This window comes from Rattus rattus, chromosome 6 (assembly GCF_011064425.1).
Source record: "Rattus rattus isolate New Zealand chromosome 6, Rrattus_CSIRO_v1, whole genome shotgun sequence".
NCBI lineage: Eukaryota > Metazoa > Chordata > Mammalia > Rodentia > Muridae > Rattus > Rattus rattus.
The window spans coordinates 128,961,252-128,975,602 of record NC_046159.1 but is presented as its reverse complement, the minus strand read 5'-3'; the positions used below and the strand labels follow the sequence as shown (position 1 = coordinate 128,975,602).

The 14,351-nt window shown below is 35.3% G+C and overlaps 1 pseudogene; it reads left to right on the top strand.

The window, feature by feature from the left end:
* Positions 1-1,115: 1,115 nt before the first annotated feature.
* On the top strand, positions 1,116-1,812 carry LOC116903236 (annotated as a pseudogene).
* The last annotated feature ends 12,539 nt before the right edge of the window (positions 1,813-14,351 follow it).

The following is a 14,351-nucleotide window of genomic DNA, read 5'->3' as shown; positions in this document are numbered from 1 at the left end:
AGTCTAGTTCACTGGGGGTTCAGTCTTAGCAGGACCCAGGGCTTCCCCTTCCACTGGTGCTCTTACTAGGATATTCATTGCTACCTATGAGGTCAGTTTTAAAGATTCAAAACCCCACTCTGTTATTGATCTCTTGCAAAACATTTTCATATAAATGTATTACTTGCTGTGTCATATCCATTGCTATGTGCACCACAGTCTCCTTCCCTGCCACTATTTGTTTCCCAAATAGCCCTGCTTACTTCCACAATGATATAGAAAATAAATCCAGGTCTATAGGCTAAGGAAATGTATATTTGTTTTCCTAGGTCTAGATTATTCCACTAGTATGCTGAACTTCAGTCCTAGCAAATTTCTTGCAGACAACATAATTTTGCTTGAATGATACATCACATTTTCTTAATCATTTTATCTGCTGATAGTCTTCTGAGGTTTTAGAGGAATTTTAACCCAGTAATATGGCTGCCCTTCTAGGTCTACGTGATCTGGGGGAAATATAGAGACACCCTTAGTATATACCTTTAATACCAAACAATGTTGGTAACATTAGAAGTAATATTGGTAGAAGTAAGTAGTCATATTTGAAAGCAACGTCTAATTGATGGGCAGACAAAGTAACAAATCAGGGAAAGATTTGACAGAATGAGTCAGAGTAGAATAAGCCCAACTCTAATGAGAACAGCTCAAGAATCTATTTAAGTGAGCATAGGAAGAGAGAGAGGAGTTGGAAGTCAAGTCAGTTCAGTTCAACTCAGTCAGTTCCTTTGAGTCAATGAGTTGAGAGGCAGTGCAGTGCAGTGGAGTTCACAGCAGTTCAGTTTGTAAAGTTCGTAGTAAATTTTTACAGGGACAGTTTTACAGAGACAGGGAGAAAAGGCTGAACCAGGTGAAGACAGGATGAGCCAGAGAAAGAAAAGGAACCAGAAGATTAGAACAAATTGCCAGAGTTAAAGGCAAAGCAGAGAAATACTATAAGAGGCTGAGAGAAGTCAAAATAAACAAGTCGCTTTCCTATTCCAGCCTGAGCGAAGTAAGCTTGTGGGCCAGTGACACCCAGAAATTAAGACGTTTTTGGAACCCAGGAGGTCTCAGATGGCTGCTCCTTGACTGTCATCATGTGACAAAATGAATATATTGAATTGCACTAAAAACAATATGGATATCATTTGGACTACTATGAGAAAAGGAGAAAGAAAGAAGGTCAGGAGGCCCATGAACATTCAAAGAAGGCCAACAAACAAACAAACAAACAAACAAACAAACAACAATCAGAAAGATTGGCCTGAAGGCTAAGCTCTACCATAAACAGCATCATGCTGAGAAAATACAAAAGATGCATGAAAAAAGAAACACCAAGCAGTAGGATGATGAGAAGACTCCACAGGGAGCAGTCCCAGCCTATCTGTTGGGACAGTTAGGAGCAAAAGTACTTTCCAACATGATTAAGCAGAAACAAAAAGAAAACATGGGGATATGGGAGGTCGCTCTACCCAAAGTTCGTGCCCAGGTTGAAACAGAACTGTTGGAACTTCCAACAAAGGAAGTTCCTTTCCTTTCAAAGAGGAAAAAGAAAAAAAGAAGGCCTGAAAGAGAATAGTTACAAAAGTCTGCTCTGTTGGTGATGATTTTTACAAGAAAACCACGTAAATATGAAAGGTTCATTAGTCCAATTGGCCTATGTTTTAAACAAGCCCATGTCACACACCATGAGCTGAAAGCTACCTTTTGCCTGCCTATACTAGGTATGAAAAAGAATCCATCATCACCATTATATATAACCCTGGGTGTGATAACCAAAGGTATAGTTATTGAGGTGATTGTGAGGGAGGTGGGCCTTGTGACACAGGAGGCCATGTTATTTGGAGAAAGTATGCTCAAGTTACCAACAATCCTAAAAACAGTGGGTGCATAAATGCAATCTTGCTGGTTTGACAGTGGCATCATACAAGTCATTCCACTCACTACCAAAGACTACCCAATGTCAGGAAAACACCATCACTGTGATCTATCTGAACTATCAAGCAGTCTTACCCCATGTGCAGTCATCAAGAAGTATTTATTAAATTGTAAAGGAAAATAAAACACTGTCCAATTTAAGATACATACATACATACATACATACATACATACATACATACATACATACATACATACATACAAAAATCATCATGTAGAGAAATTTGGGCCAGAACAGCTAATTCACCCCAGATAGCCAGAGTTTAGAAAGAACTAGAAGGGGTGAACTTATTCTGCAGTAAGTCTCCAAGACAATAATTACATTAGACAAACAGGAGTTACCTTTTCAGGGTTGATCACAAAATTTGGTCACTGTAATATTGCTTCAGTACATTGATATACTTGTTCCTCTGTGCATGGATACATATATACACTTGTGTTGGTTTGAATTCCTTTGTATATATATCCAAAAGAACAGAACTGGATCATGGAGTAGTTATATTGCTTGTAAGAAAATAACAAAACATTTCTATTTTTGCTTATATTTATTCATACACATTTTACTTTTCTGAAGCTATTATGAATAAAACTGTTATCTCAATTTGTTTCTCTTTATTATAGTTGTGTAGCAAAGTTGCTGACTTTGGATGCTCAAAGTGAGAGAGAATTTCTGTAATTATATTATAATCTAAAATTTTAAAAAGAACAGTTCCTGGCCAAATGGTGTACTCACTGAAAATGAACTACCAACATCTGAACTTCCATAAAATAATTTTTTAAAGTTACAAAAAAAGTAATTTCCCAAGGGTTCTTTGGAGTTTCTTAAATGTATGGATGATTTGGTCTCTTCATTGCTTTTTTGTATTCCTGTTACTTTGTTCTCCTTTATTATTATTCTAGCTAGCTAGGACTGATAGGACTTTAGAAGGCAAGCTCAGAGTTTTTCCTCATCTTGTGTGACGTTGGTTATAGGTTTCTTAGCTATCAATGCTACTTTACTCAGTGTTTCTTCTTCTTCCTCTTCTTCTTCCTTTCCTCCTCCTCCTCCTCTCCTGCTCCTCCTCCTTCTACTTATTTTTCTTCCTCTTCCTCTTCTTCCCCTTCCCTTTCTCCTTTTGGTGTTCCCCTTCCTTTCCCTTCTTCCTCCTCTCCCCCCTCTTTCCATTTCTCTTCCTTTTCCTCCCATTCCTCTTACCCCTCCTCCCACTCCTCTTCTTATTCTTCTCCTCCTCTTCTTCTCCCTCCTCTCCCTCCCCCCTTTTCTCCTCCTCTTCCTTCTTCTACTCCTCATTTACCTTTAAATAGGATCTCCTTATGAAGTCCTGATTGGCTTGCACTCCACTGTGTAGATCAGGCTGACTTCAAATTTTCAGAGATGAATCCACCTCCACCTCTCCAGTGATGGAATTAAAAATGTACTCCACCAGGCCTGTATCTTCTAACTATGAAGAGATTTGAGAGTTTGTATAAAGCCTTTATTACATCTACTGTGATGATTATAATTTATGCTTTGAGTCTAGTTATACATATTCCACTGACTGCTTTGCATGTGTTAGAACATTCCTGAATCCCTGAAATGGGGCCTACTTGGTCACAGTGAATGATATTTTTCATGTGTTGTTGACCTTGTCTTGGAAGTATTTTATTTTGTTCATGGATATTGCTGCTCTTTTGAGTTTTTCTTCATCATTTCATCAGTTAGAAGAGTTCTTTTATGAAAATTAATGCCATGTAGATTTAGAAAATTTCTCTTTCTATTCTTCCATCAACTCTATGAAAAGATGGTATTTCAAGGACATGTATGTTAAATGTACCACTGGATTCCTTTGTAGTTGGACTGAAATCTGCTCCATTATGAGCCCATTGTTACATTTTCTGAGCTTTTCATTCCCCATCCTTTGGTGACTGCTGTTTCATAAGTCACAAAACTTTTCACGTAGTCTCTCCCTACTGTTCTCTAAATTTGCAGTACTGAAAGAGCTATAGAAATTCATTGAGCCTTCACACTTAAGTCTGCATTCCACCCTCTATAGTTGCACTCTTTCTACACTTGATGCCTAACACCCCCTTTGGGGATTTACTACTTTAGGATGACGTCTCTCTATTTTACTGTATTCCATTTTCTAACATTGTCTTTCTTTGAGCTGAAGTTTCAGTGCTTTTCCTCCAACACCCCCTCAGAGGATGACTGTTTTCTAATTATTTTCAGTTTTTCCCATGGAGATTACAGAAGTTCCTATGTATGTCCTGTCCATCAACTTACAGATTTGGAAATCGTTTATTGGTATGTTTCAAATACTTTTGCCACATTTCGGTTAACTCCAAAATCTAGAACTATTGTTGTTGACTATCTTCTACTATTTTTACCTACATCAAAAATGAATGAAATATACTGGCATAAGGCATAAGACAGTATTATGAAAACATCAACTATTTACTAAAATTGTGTAGATATTTATTTCACCTTTTGAGTGACTCTTCTCTCTTACTTGCAACACTTTCAAGGGGAATTGTAAGGTACCTGGCCTTTAGAGATTTCTCTTTCATTTTTTTTCTATTTTTTTTCTGAGAAATCGATGCATGTGTATAATGAAAATTGACCATATCTACCTATGTCTTTCTCTAAATTTCCTCTTCTTTTCTTTCCATTCAACGTGTCTCCATCCCAAATTCACATCTTTTTAAAAATGTATATGTAACCCACTGGCCCATTTAGTGCTGTGCCTATGTTCATAGATGTGGGGCCACACTAGAATATGGCAAACCTAACTTCAAAATTGGAATGATTCTCTCTTAGCTGGGACTTCTACTAGACATGAAGTGTCCATCAACATCAGTAAATAATGAGGGCAGTTGTGGTTACCCACACAAAACCTAGATTTTACTTTTGAATGTGAGTCTTTAAGCCATCTCTTTCTACTCTTTATTGTTGTTTTTTAGTGGACTAGTCTTTATTTTTCCACATTACTTAATATTATTACAGAATATATATTTATTATTGAAAATATTCTGTTTTACTTTTTTAATTGCATGCCATTGACTTTTAATGAATTTCAATGTTTTATTGAAAAGTTAGCTGCTCCTCTCTTCTCCACTTTGATTGATAACCTTGCTGTTTGTTAACATGGCTGTAACAGTCTTCATTATGATGTGTATCTATGTTTGTATTGATACTTTTTGTAGTTTGAAGATATTTTAATATTTCTGTTGGGGCTAATGATTTGTCAGGTTTGGGAAATTATGACAAGTATTATTTTGTTAGTTGGTCTGCCACAGACTTTCCACCAATACATTTTTATAATCCAATGAAAAACATTAAGCTGTTACCCATATTATAATAAATACAATACATACTTTCTCTTCATAAATTTATTTTATTTCTCTTATTAAATGTATTAATTTATTTCACATCCTAATATCAGCCCCCCTTTTTATCCCTTTACATCCTCACTCATACCTTCCTCCTACCTCCCCCTTGTCTTCTCCTTTGAGAAGGGGCAGAATCCTCTAACTATTATCCTCCCACAGTCCACCTCAACTCTAGCACATCAAATTGCTGCAGGATTAGGCGCATTCTCTCCCACTGAGTACAGACAGAATGTCCATAAGGGGGACACAATCCACAGGCAGGCAGGCAGGCAGGCAACAGACTAAGGGACAGCTCCTGCTCCTCTTGTTGTGGGGCCAACATGGAGAACAAGCTACTCATCTGCTACCTACCTATGTGCAGAGGACCTATGTCTGGTTCATGTTTGCTCTTCAGTGGGTGATTCAGTCTCTGAGAGCCCAAGCGTCCAGATTATTTGACTCTGTTTGTCTTCCTATGGAGTTTCTGTCTTCTCTGGGTCCCTCTTTCCCCAATACTTATATAAGACTCCCAGAGCTCCATTTGTTCTCTGCATCTCTTTCCATTGGCTACTAGATAGAGCCTCTGAGAGGACAGTTATGCTAGGGTCCTGTCTGTAATCATAACAGAATATCATTAATATCAATAGGGATTGTTTCTTTCCCATGGCATGGTTCTCAATTTGGGACAGTCATTGGTTGGCCATTCCATCTGTTTCTGCTGTATTTATCCCTGTACAACTTTTAGTCAGGAACATTTTGGGTTGAAGGTTATGTGGATAGGATGCTGTAATCCCTCCACTGGGAGTCCTACCTGGCTACAAGAAGTGGCCACTTCAGGACCAAATATCCCTATGAGTCTCAGCTGGAGTCACCCCCATAGATACCCTGGGAGCTCCAAACTCTCCAGGCCTCCGGTACATCCAGTATATTGCACCCTCACAATCACCAATTACCCCTTTCACTCCCATGTTCTACCTACATCTGATCCCCTGCCCAGTTCCCCTCCCCATTCTCTCTCCCTCCTAGTACTCTTCCTCCATCAACCTAGATATCTATTTTATTTCCCCTTTGGAGAAAAATTCAACTATCCTCCCTGGACTCTCCTTGTTATTTGGCTTTTTGGGGTCTGTTGATGGTAGCATGACTATCCTGTACTTTAAAGCTAATATCCACTTATAAGTGAGTATACATCATGCTTGTCCTTTTGGATCTGGGTTACCTTACTCAAGATGCTATTTTCTAGTTTCATCCATTTGCCTGTGAAATTTATGAAGTTCTTATTTTTAATAACTAAGTAAGTAGTATTTCACTGTGCAAATGAACCACATTTTCTACATCATTCTTCAGTTGAGGGACAAGTAGGTTGTTTCTAGTTTCTGGCTATTGTGAGTTAAGCTGCTATGAAAATAATCGAGAAGGTGAGAGGGTAGAGGATATCTAGCCAGGAGTGATAAAGCTAGGTCTTGAGATAGAACTATTCCCAATTTTCTGAGAAACCACCAAATTGGTTTCCACAGTGGTTATACAAGTTCAGTTCCCATCAGCAATGTTGGAATGTTTTTCCCTTGCTCCAAGTCCTTGCCAGCATGTGTTGTTGTTTAAATTTTTGAAACTTAAATATACTGCTGGGTATAAGGTGAAATCTCAGAGTCCTTTGATGTACATTTCTCCAGTGACGAGGATGATGAACATTTCTTTAAGTGTTTCTTGGTCATTAGAGATTGCCTTGTTAAGGATTGTCTTTTTAGTTCTATATCCCATTTTTTAATTGGGTTATTTGGTTTGTTAGTGCCTAACTTCCTGATTTCTTTATATATTTCAGATATTATCCCTCTGTCAGATGTATTGCTAGTAAAGATTCTTTCCCAGTCATCTTAACTTAATTACAGTGACCTAGGACTTAAAAAAATTTAGTTTCATGAAGTCACATTTATTAATTGTTGGTATTAGTACCTGGGCCACTGGTGTTCTGTTCAGAAAGTTGTCTCCTATACCAGTGAGTTCAAGGCTATGCCCCACTCTCTGTTCTATCAGATTTACTACATTTTGTTTTATGTTGAGATCTTTGACTTACATGGAAGTGAGTTTTATGCTGGGTGATAAACATCAATCTAATTGCATTCTTCTACATGAAGACATAAAGTTAGACCAGCACCATTTGTTAAAAATGTTCTCCTTTCCTATTGTATGGTTTTGACTTCTTTGTCAAAAATTAAGTGTCCATAGGGGGATGAGTTTACTTATGGGTCTTTGATTTGATTCCATTAGACAGCCTGTCTATTTCTATACCAATGTCATGCAATTTTTATTATTATTGCTCTATAGAACAGCTTAAAGTCAGAGATTGTGATACACCCAGAAGGTTTTTATTGGGCATGATTGTTTAGGGTATTGGGTTTTGTCAAAGACTTTCTTGTTTTTCTGTATGAAGTTGAGAATTGTTCTTTAAAGATCTAAAGAAATGTTGAAATTTTAATGGAGGTTGTATTGAATCTGTAGACATTTTTAGTAAGATCAATTTTTACTATGTTAATACTACTGATCCATGAGCATGGGAATGTTTCCATCTTCTGATATCTTCCTCAATTTCTTTCTTCAGAGATTTGAAGTTCTTGTCAGACAGGCCTTTCACTAACCAAGCACATATTTGGATAGAGTTACATCAAGATATTTTATATTATTTTTGACTTTTTGTAGGGTATTTTTCCCTAACTTCTTTCTCAGCCTGTTTATTGTTAATAGAGGAGGGCTAATGAAGGAGGGCTACTGATTTTTTATTTTTTGAGTTAGTTTTGTATGCATCCATTTTGCTGAAATCATTTATTAGCTTTAGGAATTCTCTGGTAGAAATTTTGGGGTCACTTATGTATGCTTTTCTATCATCTATAAATGGTGATACTTTGACTTCTTCCTTTACAATTCATATTGCCTTGATCTCCTTTAGTTGTCTTGTTCCTTTAGATAGAATTTCAAGTACTATATTAAAGAGACAGGGAAAGAATGGACAGCCTTGCCTTGTCCTCAAATTAAGTGAACTTGCTTTAAGTTTCTCTTCATTTAATTTAATGTTGGCTATTTGGCTTGCTGTATTTGCCTTTATCGTGTTTATCCCTTATCTCTCCAAGACTTTCAACATGAAGGGGTTTTAAGTCTTGTCAAAGGCTTTTCAGCATTAAATGAGTTGATATGCAATTTTTTCTTTGAGTTTGTTTATATGGTGGATTACCTTGATGGATTTTCATATATTAAACCACTACTGCACCCCTGGAATGAAGTCTATCTGATCATGGTGGATAATATCTTGATGTGTTCTTAGGTTCGTAGTATTGAATATTTTTGCATCAATGTTCATAAAGGAAATTGATGTGAAATTCTTGTTCTTTGCTGAATCTTTGTATGGTTTTGGTATCAGAGTGACTGTGGCTTCACAAAAAATAGGTAATATTCTTTCCCTTTCTATTTTGTGGAATAGCTTGAGCGGTGTTGATATTAGCTGTTCTTTGAATGTCTGTTAGAATTCTGTGCTAAAATTATCTGGCACTGGGCCTGCCCCTATTTCCTTAGCAGTTATAGGACTATTTAGATAGTTTATCTGATGTTGATTTAACTTCAGTCATTTGTATCTGTCTAAAAAAAATCATCCATTTCATTTAGATTTTCCAATTTTGTGGGGTACAGGCTTTTGAAGTAAGAGCTAATGATTGTTTGAATTTCCTCAATGCCCCTTGTTGTGTTTCTGTTTTCATTTCTGATTATGTTAACTTGAATACTACCTCTCTGAATTTTAGTTAATTTGGCTAAAGATTTGTCTATCTTGTTTATTTTCCCAAAGAACCTGCTCTTGGTTCCATTGATTTTTGTAATGTTCTCTATGTTTCTAATCAGTTTCAGCACTGATTTTGATTATTTTATACCTTCTACTCTTTCATGTTTTTGCTTCTATTTTTTTAATAGAGCTTTCAAGTGTACTTTAAATTCATTAGTCTGAGACCTCTTGAATTTCTTTTTGAAGGCACTTAGTGTTATAAACTTTTCCTATTAATATTGCTTTCATATTCTCCATAAGTTTGAGTGTGTTGGGCCCTCATCTACATTGAATTCTAGAAAGTCTTCAATTTCTTTTCGTTATTTCTTCCCTGATTTAGTGATCATTGAGTGAAGGGTTGTTCCCTTCCCTTAAGTTTGTAGGCTTTCTGTTGTTTCTGTTGTTGTTTAAGTCCAGTTTTTATTCATGGTGATCTTATAATATGCAAAGGGTTATTTAAATCTTCTTGGATTTATTGAGGCATGTTTTGTAATTGATTATATGGTCAGTTTTAGAGAAGTTTCTATGAGGTGCTAAGAAGAAAGTGTATTCTTTTGTGTTTGGTTGACATGTTCCACAGATATCTGTTAGGTCTTTTTGAACTACCACCTTCGTTAATTACACTCTTTCTCTAGTTCTTTGTCTCAATAACCTGTCCATTTATGAGAGTAGGATGTTGAATTTTCTTATTATTAATGTATGTGATTTGATGTGTGACTTAAGCTATAGTAATGTTTCTTTTATGAATAGGGGTGTCTTTGCAATTGCGGTCATAAATGTTCAAAAGTGAGATGTGGATTTTTTCTTTGATGAGTATAAAGTGTCCTTCCCTGTCTCTTTATATTACTTTTGGTTGAAAGTTTGTTTCCTTAGATAATAGAATGGCTACTCCAGTTTGTTTCTTAGGTCCATTTACTTGGAAAACCTTTTCCAGCTCTTTACTCTGAGGTAATGACTATCTTGGCTACTGAGATGCATTTCTTGTATATAGCAGAAAGATGGATTCTGTTTATGTATCCAATCTGTTACACTGAGTGTCTTTTTACTGAGGAATTTAGTCCGTTGATGTTGATAGATATTAATGACCAATTATTTATTTTTATTTCCTGTTATTTTTTGATTTGGTAGTGGTAGTATTTGTGTGTGTACATGTGTTTTTCTCTTCTATTAGTTTTAATGGAATTATTATTTCTTGTGTTTTCCTAAGTGTAGTTACCTTCATTCATTAGTTTGGAGTTTTCCTTCTAGCATCTTCTGTAGGGCTAGGTTAGTGCAAAGGTATTGTTTAATTTTGGGTTTGTCATGGAATATCCTATTTTCCCCATCTATTGTGTTTGAAAGTATTGCTGGGTATAGTAGTCTGGGCTGACATCTATTGTTTCTTGGGGTCTGCAAGACATCTGTCCAGGCCCTTCGAATAGCTTCTCATAAGTGAAATCGGGTGTAATTCTGACACATCTGTCTTTATATGTTACTTGGCCTTTTTTCCTTTGCAGATTTTAATATTCTTTGTTTTGTAAATCTACTCTTTTGATTATTATGTAATGGGAGCATTTTTTGGTCCAATCTAATTGGTGTTATATAGACACCTTGTACATATATAGGCATACCTTTCTTTAGGTTAGGGAAATTTTTCTTCTATGATTTTGTTGAAGATGTTTTTTGGGCTTTTGAGCTGGGAATTTTTTCATTTGTCTATTACTTTTATTCATAGGTTTGACATTTTCACAGTATTTCAAATAACTTGGATTTTTTGGTCATGAACATGTTTTATATTTTGCATTTTCTTTGACTGATGAATTGACTTCTTCTCTTGTGTCTTCTATCCCTGTGATTCTTTCTTCTATCTCTTGTATTCCATTGATAATGCTTATGTCTGTAGTTTTTCTCCTTTCTAGGTGTTCCATCTCCAAGATTTCCTCAATTTGTGTTTTCTTTATTGTTTCTATTTCTCTTTTCAGGTATTGGATAATTCTGTTCCTATCCTTCACCTATCCGATTGTATTTTACTGTATGTCTTTATATTTATTTGCTTCCTTCTTTAATGTCTTTACCTTTTAAAATATATTTTCCTGTATTTCTTGAAGGGGTTTATTCATTTCCACTTCAAGAGCCTCTATCATCTTTCTAAGATTGGTTTTAAGATCATATTCTTGTACTTCAATTTTGCTAGGGTACCCAGGGATGGCTGTAGCAGGATACCTGTGCTATGGTTCTTAAGCTGTTCTTTAGTCTTCTGAATTACCTGGTGCTACTTGGATGGTTTTGATGGGTACAGGACTTCTCTGAAAGGCAGGGGAAACAAGGAGCCAGACAGTGAAGATCATGGTACCCAACTCTGCATGCTTAGACAGACACCACTGGCAATATTGATAGGGCAATTTTTTAAACCAGTAGTTCTTGGAGTCCTGACAGGCCTTCACTGGAAAGCAGGTTGGTCTTGAGGTCCCGCAAAGCTCCTCTTGACCACATTCCAAGATCAGTGCCAGACAATGGAGGTCAGAGGATTCCATTCAACTCACTTTTTCTAACTGTGCCATAAGCAGACTCAACTGGAAATGGATTGGTGGGGTGGGGTTCCAAGCTTGTTAGTCTTGTGGTCCCAGAGACCGTGTGTAGGCAGGGTTCCTGGGAGACTCCTGGCTTCCTGTAGGGCTCCTTGAGAGGAAAGGGCGAGCCTAGAGCTAGACAGTGGAGGTCAGGGGACTGGGCACCACCCAATTCTGTCAGTTGTTCACCGAGTGAACGGAAATGATCATATACATGATTATAAACTAATTTTCTGTTTTGTCAAAGTGTTCTTGTGATTCATGGCTTTATTATAATTAATTTAGCCAATTGTTCACTCTAGTTAATTTTTCATACATAGTGAATTTTTATTAAAATGTTTTTTTTTTTTTTTTTTTGGCCAGGAGAAATGTCTATTTGTATTTTCATGTTAAGTTATAAAGAGAAAAACTTTCATGGATCTCACTCATAAAGCAAGCATCAATACATTTATTCATATTCAATTATGCTTTGTAAAACTGAGTTTCAAAAACTATCTGAATTCTCACTAGAAGCTTGAAAGAGTCAACGGTTGCCTAGTCTAGTTAATTTTGGTTTTGGTAAAAATGTTCATTGCTACAAAAATATTTTCCTTAAGGAAATAATAAAATTGCTTCAATGTCAGTTTGTTCTTGCTACTTTTTTTTAATAGATGCTGAATCTTTTGTCTCTTTTTTTTGTGGATAATGTCTAGAGAAGCTTTTCTTTAAGCTATACATAGCGATAGACGCAATGCCAGAATCTAGGAGTCTGAGATAATGGCTGAAAGATGGAAAGAAGCCCATATAGCAAAGTGACTTCTAGGCTGCAAAAGAAATGCAAATGCCTTTAATTTAGCAATTTTATAGTAATATTTTTGCTAATTTGTAATTTACTAGATTAAAATCATTATAATTAAAAGATTAAAATATTTTATTCTAAGAATATTTACACAGCATGACTAGTCATTTTACTCTTGGATATTTCTATTCTCCCATCTGTCCTCAACTGCTTTTCCTTTTACTATATTACTCTCAAAGATTTTTAAGTGATCACTGCAAATAATATGTCTTCTACTGGTTCAAGTTAGATCTTGGCTTTAAACCCATTATCATAGTCATTAATAAAGTTTTTTTCTCAGTAGATAACTTATTGTATTGCTTCTGAATTAGTTTGTAAACTACATTTAGCATTATCAATTACTATGTAAGTATGGTAGAATATTATGATTATGTAAACTGCTACTTTGATGAAATGGCATTTGTACAAACTGTGTTGTATAAAACTACCCAATTATTGATATTAAATAATGAAAAATATTTAAAATAATTATTTTAGTATAGCTTAAGTATTCAATGTTTTATCTAAAGCACTAGCTATTTTTAGATAATTTAAAAATTTAGTCCTCACAGGATTTTATTAGATAATAATTTGTATTCATTATTGAACAGATAAGTTCCTGGGAATGTGTTGATTATTAGATCTTTGTTATATTTGGCATTATAAATTAGTAATTTACTATTTTCAGAGTCAGTGTATCATAATGCCCTTTTACTAAGGAAATGCATTGCCTTAATTAAAATACTTTATTAAATTTTGAAACACTAAGAGAATCTGTCAAAAAATGATTGTCATTGTAAATGTGTACAGTGATTTCTATTAGGATGTTATGGGCTTGAGGTCAATTACTGAGAATAGCTTGACTTTACAACTATTTTCTCTGTAGAATGGTCTCATAGGAATGCTTTAAGAACAACATGGAATACAGGATTGGCACCAAATTTGTGTCAGTGTCTAATATCAACAGCTATTAAAGCTTTTAATACATAATGACTGAATATTGTGTCACTTAATTTAGAGAATGATGTAAATGAGGTTATTAAAATGTTAGTTCTTTAATAATAACCAATGAAATATATTAAATATGATAATAAGGACATTATAAATTTTATATGGTTGTTATTTATAACTTTACCTGTTCATGAGTAAACTATCCAGAACATTGGTCCTGTTGATCACTATTTCCCCCATGCCTAGTATACCACTTTACCTACCAAAGGCATCTAATGAAGAGTGGCTATAATGTGATGGTATTGAAAAAGCATTTAGCCAAGGTTGATCATCAGCATGTGCAGAGATTAAATGCTTTTTTAAATACTTAAAACAATATTATAATAACTACTATTTTCATTAGATGTTGAAAATATAACAATAACTCTTACAATTACAATTTGTTAAATTGTTGTTTAAGTAAAAGAATCCTTTTACCCTTTGCTAGTGTACTATGATTATGTAAAGGAATAACTAATGTATTTTGCATGAATACCATGTGTTAACTTTCTCCACAGGGGGAACACTCTCCCATTGCTGGTGGGAGTGCAAACTTGTACATCCAATTTGATAATCAATTTGGCAGTTTCTCAGAAAATTGGGAATAATTCTACCTCAAAACACAACTAATACCACTCCAAAGCATATACCCAAAAGATCCTCTATCATTCCACAAACACAGTTGCTCAATTATGTTCATGGCAGCTTTATTATAACCAGAGACTGGAAACAAACTAGATGTCTCTCAACTGAAGAATGGACAAAGAAAATTCAATACATCTACACAACTGAAGCTATTCAGCTATTAAAAGCAAAAATATGAATTTTGCAGGCAAATCGATACATCTTGAGAATATCATCCTGAGAGAAGCTATCTAGCCATGGT